The following is a 9,345-nucleotide window of genomic DNA, read 5'->3' as shown; positions in this document are numbered from 1 at the left end:
AAACTCTGAACCTGAGGCCCAGGTGAGCATCCATGGTTGGCCATACTCTGTGTACCTCATCACACATCGATGATGGGAGAGGAAATGATGCCTCCATGGGGAGAGGGCGCTAGGGGCTGTGCACCTGGTGCTTCTCCTGGACTCTGCCCCATGCACCTCCTTCCCTCGGCTGATTTTGATCTATATCCTTTCCCTGTGATAAACCATAACTGTGAGCATAACAGCTTCAGGTCAGTTCTGTGAGTCTTTCCAGCAAATTACCAAACCTGACGGTGGTCTTGAGGACCCCTGACCTTGCAATTGATATCAGAAAGGAGGGGCGGTCTTGGGTGGACTGTGTCCTCAAGTTTCATAGGTGGCTGTAACCCTTTAGGCAAATAATTAAACGAAAAATATTTATTTGTAATTCTCATAGTCCTTTGAATTAAAAAAAAATCCAACAAGGAGGGTTGCTCTGAGAACCCAGCTCTTCTAGATGTTATTCATGCTAGAATTTTTAGAGTTTTTCACTGTTTGAGTCCAGCATGGACTGATTTCAGTGTAGGCAGAGTGCTCTGAAGGTTGGGTTTGACTCCACTTGGGGACAACTGCCTTTGGGAGGTTCTCATCACCCCTGCAGGGACCCCACTATTCTTGGTTTAGGTGCGTGTAACATCTGCAGCTCTGATTTCTCCCAGCTGGGTTTCTGACCTGTGGCCTTGATGAGGGAGCAGTCCTCTGAAAAGTCTCCCCACTTCTTCTGTAAACAGCCATTTGGGTGTTGAAATAATCCTATAAGGCTTACTCTTTGGGGGTTTTATAAAAGCTGCTACAGAGTTAAAACATTTTTGGTGACTGAGTCAGTTTTCCTGGGTCTCTCCCATGCATACGTGTTATTAAACTGAGTTTGATTTCCTCCTGTTCATCTGTCTCATGTCAATTTAATTCTCAGAGCATCCAGAAGAACCTAGAAATGTAGAGAAAAATTTCTTCCTCTCCAACCATACTCTCATGGTGAGATACATTTGTCAGAATCCATCAATGTACAACACCAGGAGTGAACCCTACTGTAAACTCTGGACTCTGGGTGATCATGATGTGTCCACGTAGATTCATGGATTGTGACCAACACACTGCTCTGGTGCAGGATGTTCATGGGATAGTTGGGAGTGGGTTTAGCTCGTGTGTGTGTGTGACTGGGGGGACAGAGCAGGGGATATAAGGGAACTTTCTGCTCAATTTTGCTATGAACCCTAATCTGTTCTAAAAAAGTAATAAAACCTATTTAAACGAACAAATGGAGTTAAAAACACTTTTGAAATATCAGGAGGATGACCACAGTGAGATGTCACCTCACACCCATCAGGATGGCTAGTATAAGAAAACAACAACAAAGAAAATAACAAGCTTTGGTAAGGATGTGGAGAAATTGAAACACTTGTGGACTGTAGGTGGGAATGGAAAATAGTACAGCCACAATGGAAGATAGTATGGTGGATCCTCAAAAAAGTAAAAATAGAATTACTATGTGATTCAGCAATTCCACTTCTGGGTATAGAACCAAAATAATTGAAAGCAGGGTCTTGAACAGATATGTGCACACCCACATTCACAGTGGCCAAAAGGTGGAAGCAAGCCTAGTGTCCATCAAACAGATGACTGGATAAACAAAAGGTGGTCCATCCGTACAGTGGAATATATATATATTTTTTATTGAATTATAGTTTATTTACAATCTTGAGTTAGTTTCAGGTGTACAGCTCAGTGATTCAGTTATATATATATATATTCTTTTTCAGATTCTTTTCCCTTATAGGTTATTACAAAATACTAAGTATAGTTTCCTGTGCTATACGGTAGGTCCTTGTTGGTTATCTATTTTATATATAGTAGTGTGTACATGTCAGTCCCAAATTCCTAATTTATCCCTCCCTCCCCTTTCCCCTTTGGTAACCATTAGTTTGTTTTCCATGTCTGTGGGTCTATTTCTGTTTAGTAAATAAGTTCATTTGTATCTTTTTCTTTCTTTTTTTAAGATTCCACATATAAGTGATATCAAATGATATCTGTCTTTCTCTGTCTGGCTTCATTTAGTATGATAATCTCTAGGTCCATCCATGTTGCTGCAAGTGGCATTATTTCATTCTTTTTTATGGCTGAGTAATATTCCATTGTATATATACACCACAGCTTCTTTATTCATTCATCTGTCTATGTACATTTAGGTTGCTTCCATGTCTTGGCTATTGTGAATAGTGCTGTTATGAACCTTGGGGTGCATGTATCTTTTTAAAAAAATTTTATTGGGGTATAATTGATTCACAATGTTGTGTTAGTTTTGGGTATACAGCAAAGTAAATCTGTTATACAAATACATATATCCACTTTTTTTTAGATTCTTTTCCCATATAAGCCATTACAGAGTATCAAGTAGAGTTCCCTGTACTATACAGTACAGGTCCTTATTATTACATATAGTAGTGTGTATGTGTTAATCCCAATCTTCCAATTTATCCCTCCCCTCCCCTTTCCCCCCAGTAACCATAAGTTTATTTTCTACATCTGTAACTCAATTTTGGTTTTGTAGATAAGTTCACTTGTAGCCTTTTTTTTAGATTCCACATATAAGCAATATCATATATTTGTCTTTCTCTGTCTGACTTACTTCACTCAGTATGAGAATCTCTAGGTCCATCAACGTTGCTGCAAATGGCATTATTTTGTTCCTTTTAATGACTGAGTAGTATTCCATTGTATATATGTACCACATCTTCTTTATCCATTCCTCTGTTGATGGACATTTAGGTTGCTTCCATGTCTTGGCTAATGTGAATAGTGCTGCAGTGAACATTGGGGTGCATGTATCTTTTCAAATTATGGTTTTCTCTAGATATATGCCCAGGAGTGGGATTGCAGGATCATACGGTAGGCTTATTTTTAGTTTTTTTAAGGCTCCTCCATACCATTCTCCATAGTGGCTGTACCAGTTTACATTCCCACCAACAGTGTAGGAGGGTTCCTTTCTCTCCACACCCTCTCCAGCATTTATTATCTGTAGACTTTTTGATGATGGCCATTCTGACCAGAGTGACGTGATACCTCTTTGTAGTTTTGATTTGCATTTCTGTAATAATTAGCGATGTTGAGTGCTTTTTCATGTGCCTGTTGGCCATCTGTCTGTCTTCTTTGGAGAAATATCTATTTAGATCTTCTACCCATTTTTTGATTGGGTTTTTTGATTTTGAGCTGTATGAGCTGTTTGTATATTTTGGAAATTAATCCCTTGCATTTGAAAATGCAAATATTTTCTCCCATTCTGTAGGCTGTCTTTTTGTTTTGTTTATGGTTTTCTTTGCTGTGCAGAAGCTTTTAAGTTTAATTAGGTCCCATTTATTTTTTTTTGTTTTTATTTCCATTACTCTAGGAGACAGATCCTAAAAGATATTGCTGTGATTTATGTCAAAGAGTGTTCTGCCTATGTTTTCATCTAGGAGTTTTATCGTATCCAGTCTTATTACATTTAATTCTTTAATCCATTTTGAGTTTATTTTCATACAATGGAATATTATTGGGCCTCAAAAAGGAAAGAAATTCAGACACCTGCTACAACATGGATGAACCTTGAGGACACCATGCTCAGTGAAATAAGCCAGATGCAAAAAGACAAATAGTGTATCATTTCCACTTATATGAGGTCCCTAGAGGAGTCAGATCCACAGAGACAGAAAGTAGGACAGTGGGTGCCAGGGGCTGGGGGAGGGGGATGGGGAGTGAGTGTTTAATGTGGAGAGAGTTACACTTTTGCAAAACAGAAATGTTCTGGAGGTTGGTTGCACAACATTGTGAATATACTTAACAGGACTGAACTGTACACTTAAAAATAGTTAAGGTGGGCTTCCCTGGTGGCGCAGTGGTTGAAGGTCCGCCTGCCGATGCAGGGGACGCGGGTTCGTACCCTGGTCCATGAGGGTCCCACGTGCCGCGGAGCGGCTGGGCCCGTGAGCCATGGCCGCTGAGCCTGCGCGTCCAGAGCCCGTGCTCCGCAGCGGGAGAGGCCGCAGCGGTGAGAGGCCCGCGTACCACAAAAAAAAAAAAAAGTTAAGATGGTAAATTTTATATTATATGTATTACAATTTTTAAAAAAATCAGGGATATGAAATTGTTGAAAACGGAGCAATCTCAGAGCTGCCCAAAAGGAGTACAGCCAAGGCTAAAGGTAAGGATGAGCTGCTGTATGGCCTGGAGCTGGCGATTTTGTGTGGGACCTGGCCTGGCAGCTCAAGCTGCAAGCAAGGACCCTCTGGCATCCTGCTCCCTGTTTGATGAAGGAAGGTTTAAGAGAACGGGCTCCTGCAGGGCAGATGCTTGCTCTCAGCTCATGGTCATTCCTTTTTGTCCTTTGATATTTGTGTCTGCAACCTCTGTTTGTTTGGCAGCACTGAGTGGTATTCGGGATCTTAGTTCCTAGACCAGGGATCGAACCCGTGCCCCTGGCAGTGCGAGTGCAGAGTCTTAACCACTGGACCGCCAGGGAAGTCCCTGAGTCTGCAACCTCTGGGCCGAGAATTTTGCCTGAAAGGGACTTTGGAGATGACCTGGATGAAGCCCATTGTGCTGTGTATTTGCATGCCAGCTTTGCCTCCTTCAGATTTGCAGGCTTTTTTTTTTTTTTTTTTATGGCTCACAAATTGTAGTTTATTGAATTTGTAGACACATATAGAATGATTAAGCATTGCAAATTTGTTTTAACATTTCTGTTGAAAAAACTTTGAAGTGTATTACATACATTCCTTAGTTTCATAACCACAGTACACTCTATGATGTTTAATTTTTCATGGTAACAAAGGGCTTTGAATATTAATCAGTATGCTAAATATTAGACTATTATAATATGTACAAGAGAGTTCCTAGCACAGTATTCGTACTTTAACCCGATAGTGCCCTACAGATGAGGAAGATAATGTATAGAGGTCATATGACTTGCCCAGGGTCCCATGGCTAGTAAACAGAGCCAAGTCTCCTGTGAAGTGCCTTTACCCATTATACTATGACTTCTATGCATACAGAAGGAATGAGATACGAGATCAGCTTCTAATCCTAGTAATGTTGCTAGACTAGCTGTTTTGAGTAGATTCCTGAGAGGTCTCACTATCATAAAATCAGAATGAAGAAAGCACAAGTGTACAAACCATAGAATTTTTTTTTTTAATTTAAATCATGGCGTAGGTAGATGGAGGCATTGGCCAGGGACTTAAAGGAGAGTGAAGGCAGGGACAGAACATTCCAGCCACACAACCATGTCACTTCCAAAACAGGTGTACCTGCGCGGGTCTCCGAGTGCAGCCGGAGGAAGGAGGTGTCTTTCGTTCACAGTGAAGATGGATTAAATACTCAGCCTGGGGACTTCCCTGGTGGCACAGTGGATAAGACTCCACACTCCCAATGCAGGGGACCCAGGTTCGATCCCTGGTCAGGGAACTAGATCCCTCATACATGCCACAACTAAGAGTTTGCATGCCACAACTGAGGAGCCTGTGAGCCGCAACTAAGGGGCCCACCTGCTGCAACTAAGACCCGGTGCAACCAAATAAATAAATAACAAATAAATATTAAAAAAATAAAACCTCAACCTGGTGGCTTTCCCCTGCAATCCTCACCCCCAGGGCTACCTGCATAAAGGCCACCCTTCCATTGCTGTGGGGGACTTACAAGCTGGTGTGCTGACATGTCCAATGAGAGGAAAATCACTTTGATTTTAAGTGGTCAGGTGGTTAAATGGAGAACACAGGAAACCTGCAGGTGTGAAACCTTAAGTTAATAATATCTCGGGATTTCCCTGGCAGTCCAGTGGTTAAGACCCCACGCTGCCACTGCAGGGGGCACGGGTTCCATCCCTGGTTGGGGAACTAAGATCCCGCATGCCATGTGGTGTGGCCAAAAAAAAAAAAAAAGAAAATGTCTCATCAGTATCCTAGTCTGGAAATTGCTGTGAAACAAATGTTTTTTAAATTTAAAAATTTTTTTACTTTTTATTTTTTTTAAGAGCATATTTTTAAAAAAATTATTTATTTTTGGCTGTGTTGAGTCTTTGTTGCTGCGCACGGGCTTTCTCTAGTTGTGGTGAGAGGGGGCTACTCTTTGTTGTGGTACACGGGCTTCTCATTGCAGTGGCTTCTCTTGTTGCGGAGCACAGGCTCTAGGTGCGCAGGGTTCAGTAGTTGTGGCTCGCGGGCTCTAGAGCGCAGGCTCGGTAGTTGTGGCGCATGGGCCTAGTTGCTCCACGGCATGTGGAATCTTCCCAGACCAGGGATCGAACCCATGTCCCCGGCACTGGCAGGCAGATTCTTATCCACTGCGCCTCCAGGGAAGCCCTCTCCACATGTTAATGCGTGTCAGGCAGTATCTCACGGTGGTTTAGATTTGCATTTCCCTAATGATTAGTGTCGTTGAGGAAATATTTTTTACATTGGAAATGATTTCAAGGTGACAGAAAAGTATTTAAGCTTATATAACTGCCAGCCACTTGTTTTCAGAGATGACAGGGATGCTCAACTTGGTTCTCGTCCATCTTCTGTGCTGTAGCATGACTTCTTTCTTCTTCAAAAACCGAAAATACACACACCTGGGCTGGGCCCAGTGCACCTGGACACACAGGTTCAGCTACTGGAGAGGGCCGATGGCAGCTGCAAAACCACTTCTGACACGTGATCCCCTGGAAGCTCAAACTCTTCATGTACGCAGAAGCCAGCTGTGCTGAGAGGCCGGCTTTCTCTCCCCAGGCCCCACTGGTCCACCCTTTGCCTTAAGGCCAGCTCCTTCTCTGGGTGTCACCTGCAGCATCTTTCTAGCCAAGGACAGCTTTTCAGGCTCTGGCTTCTTGCTACACACTCTGCCTTCGGAGCACTTACCACAGGGAGACTGTAGAGGGATATGTACATTCAGGTTTCTCATGTTACGTCCCCAGACCTGACACATAGACATCAGGGACCTGGTCTGTCTTCTATGCTGGAGAAATGTCTGCTCAACTCTGGCCACCATATTAATTAAAAACATAGTTCCAAACTGTTTATTTTCAACTTCAAAAATACATTATTACTAGTGTTACCAATTCAACATGTGTTTAGATTTATCCAGTTACCACTTTTTTTTTTGCTCAACATTCCTTCTTGTTTCTCAGTCCTTCCCTCTCAGATCACTTTTTGTTCTGCTTGAAGAATGTCCTTTTTTAAAAAATTTCTTATAATTTCTTATACCATTTTATTTTAAAAATTATTATTATTTATTTATTTATTTTTGGCTGCGCCCCGCAGCATGTGGGATCCCAGTTTCCCCGACCACTGGACCGCCAGGGAAGTCCAGAACGTCCTTTATGGAGGTCTGCTAGTGGCAAACTTGCTCTTTTTATTTGAATGAAAATGTCTGCTTTTTACTATGTTCTTTTTTTTAAAAAAAATATTTATTCATTTGGCTGCGTGGGCTCTTTAGTTGCAGCCTGCGGGCTCTAGTTCCACACCTAGGGATTGAACCCAGGCCCCCTGCTTTGGCAGTGCGGAGTCTTAACCACTGGACCACCAGGGAAGTCCCTTTTACTATGTTCTTAAAAGTTGTTTTCAGTGCAAAGTTGACTTTGGTTTTTCAGAATCCAAAATTTGTTTACTTATTGAAGATACGATTCCTTCTCTTCTGGTTTCCAATGCTGCTTCTGCAATGTCAGCGCTCTGTGTAATTGTTCTTATTCTACCTGATCTGAAAGTCATCTCTTTGTTTTAGATATTCTACAGTTTTATTACAATTGGACTACATGTGGAGTTTGGGGGGTTTTGTTTGGTTTTTTTGGCCACGGCAGGCGGCATGAGGGATCTTCCCTGACCAGGGATCAAACCCACGCCTCCTGCAGTGGAAGGGCAAAGTCTTAACCACTGGACCACCAGAGAAGTCCGGAGTTACTATTTTGATAAATTTTAAATTGAAATGTAACACTGTATAGTGAAGAATTACCCAAAGAGAGGTCTGGCCTCTGTCCTAGCTCCTGGGAGGTAACCTCTAAACCCTTGGGATTCTCTAAGTGATAGGATGTATTGGCTATTCTTGGAGAGCCCCTCGGAACACACTTTTTTTGCTGTTAGTTTCAAGTGTACATCAAAGTGACTCAGTTATACATATATATAATCTCTTTCAGATTCTTTTCCATTATAAGTTATTACAAGATATTGAGTATAGTTCCTTGTGCTATACAGTAGGTCCTTGTTGTTAATCTATTTTATATATACTAGTGTGTATATGTTAATCCCAAACTCCTAATTTATCTCCTCGCATCCTGGTATCCCCTTTGGTAATCATGTTTGTTTTCCGTATCTGTAAGTCTATTTCTGTTTTGTAAATAAGTTCTTTTGTATCATTTTTTAAGATTCCACATATAAGTGATATCATATGATATTTGTCGTTCTCTGTCTTCACTTAATATCTAGGTCCATCCATGTTGCTGCAAATGGCATTTCATCCTTCTTTATGGTTGAGTAATATTCCACTGTATATATATACCACAGCTTTATTCATTCATCTCTTGATGAACATTTAGGTTGCTTCCATGTCTTGGCTATTGTGAATAGTGCTTCCATGAACATTGAGGTGCATGTATCTTTTCGAATTAGAGTTTGCTCCAGATATATGCCCAGGAGTGGGGTTGTAGGATCACAATGTAACTCTATTTTTAATTTTTTATGGAACCTCCATACTGTTCTCTATAGTGGCTGCACCAATTTACATTCCCACAAACAGTGTAGGAGGGTTCCCTTTTCTCCACAGACTCTCCAGCATTTATCATTTGTAGACTTTTTGATGATGGCCATTCTAACTGGTGCGAAGTGATACCTCACTGTAGTTTTGATTTGCATTTCTCTAATAATTAGTGATATTGAGCACCTTTCCATGTGCCTGTTGGCCATCTGTATGTCTTTTTTGGAGAAATGTCTGTTTAGGTCTTCTGCCCATTTTTTGATTGGATTGTTTGTTTTTTTGATATAGAGCTGCATGAGTTGTTTGTATATTTTGGAAATCCATCCCTTGTTGGTAGCATCACTTGCAAATATTCTCTCCCAGTCTGTAGGTTGTCTTTTCATTTTGTTTATGGACTCCTTTGCTGTGCAAAAGCTTTTTTTTTTTTAATTTTTATTGGAGTATGGTTGCTTTACAATGTTGTGTTAGCCTCTACTGCACAACAAAAGGAATCAGCCATACACATACAGATATACCCTCCCTTTTGGACTTCCCTCCCATTTAGGTTATCACAGTGCATTAGGTAGAGTTCCCTGTGCTATACAGTATGTTCCCATTAGCTGTCCATTTTATACATAGTATCAATAATGT

The sequence above is a fragment of the Delphinapterus leucas genome, unplaced genomic scaffold, assembly GCF_059928025.1.
Source record: "Delphinapterus leucas isolate spDelLeu-1000000601 "Yukka" unplaced genomic scaffold, BTC_Dleu_Yukka2 spDelLeu_asBTCV2_sq25, whole genome shotgun sequence".
Taxonomy (NCBI): Eukaryota; Metazoa; Chordata; class Mammalia; order Artiodactyla; family Monodontidae; genus Delphinapterus; species Delphinapterus leucas.
Note: the sequence above shows the minus strand (reverse complement) of the source record.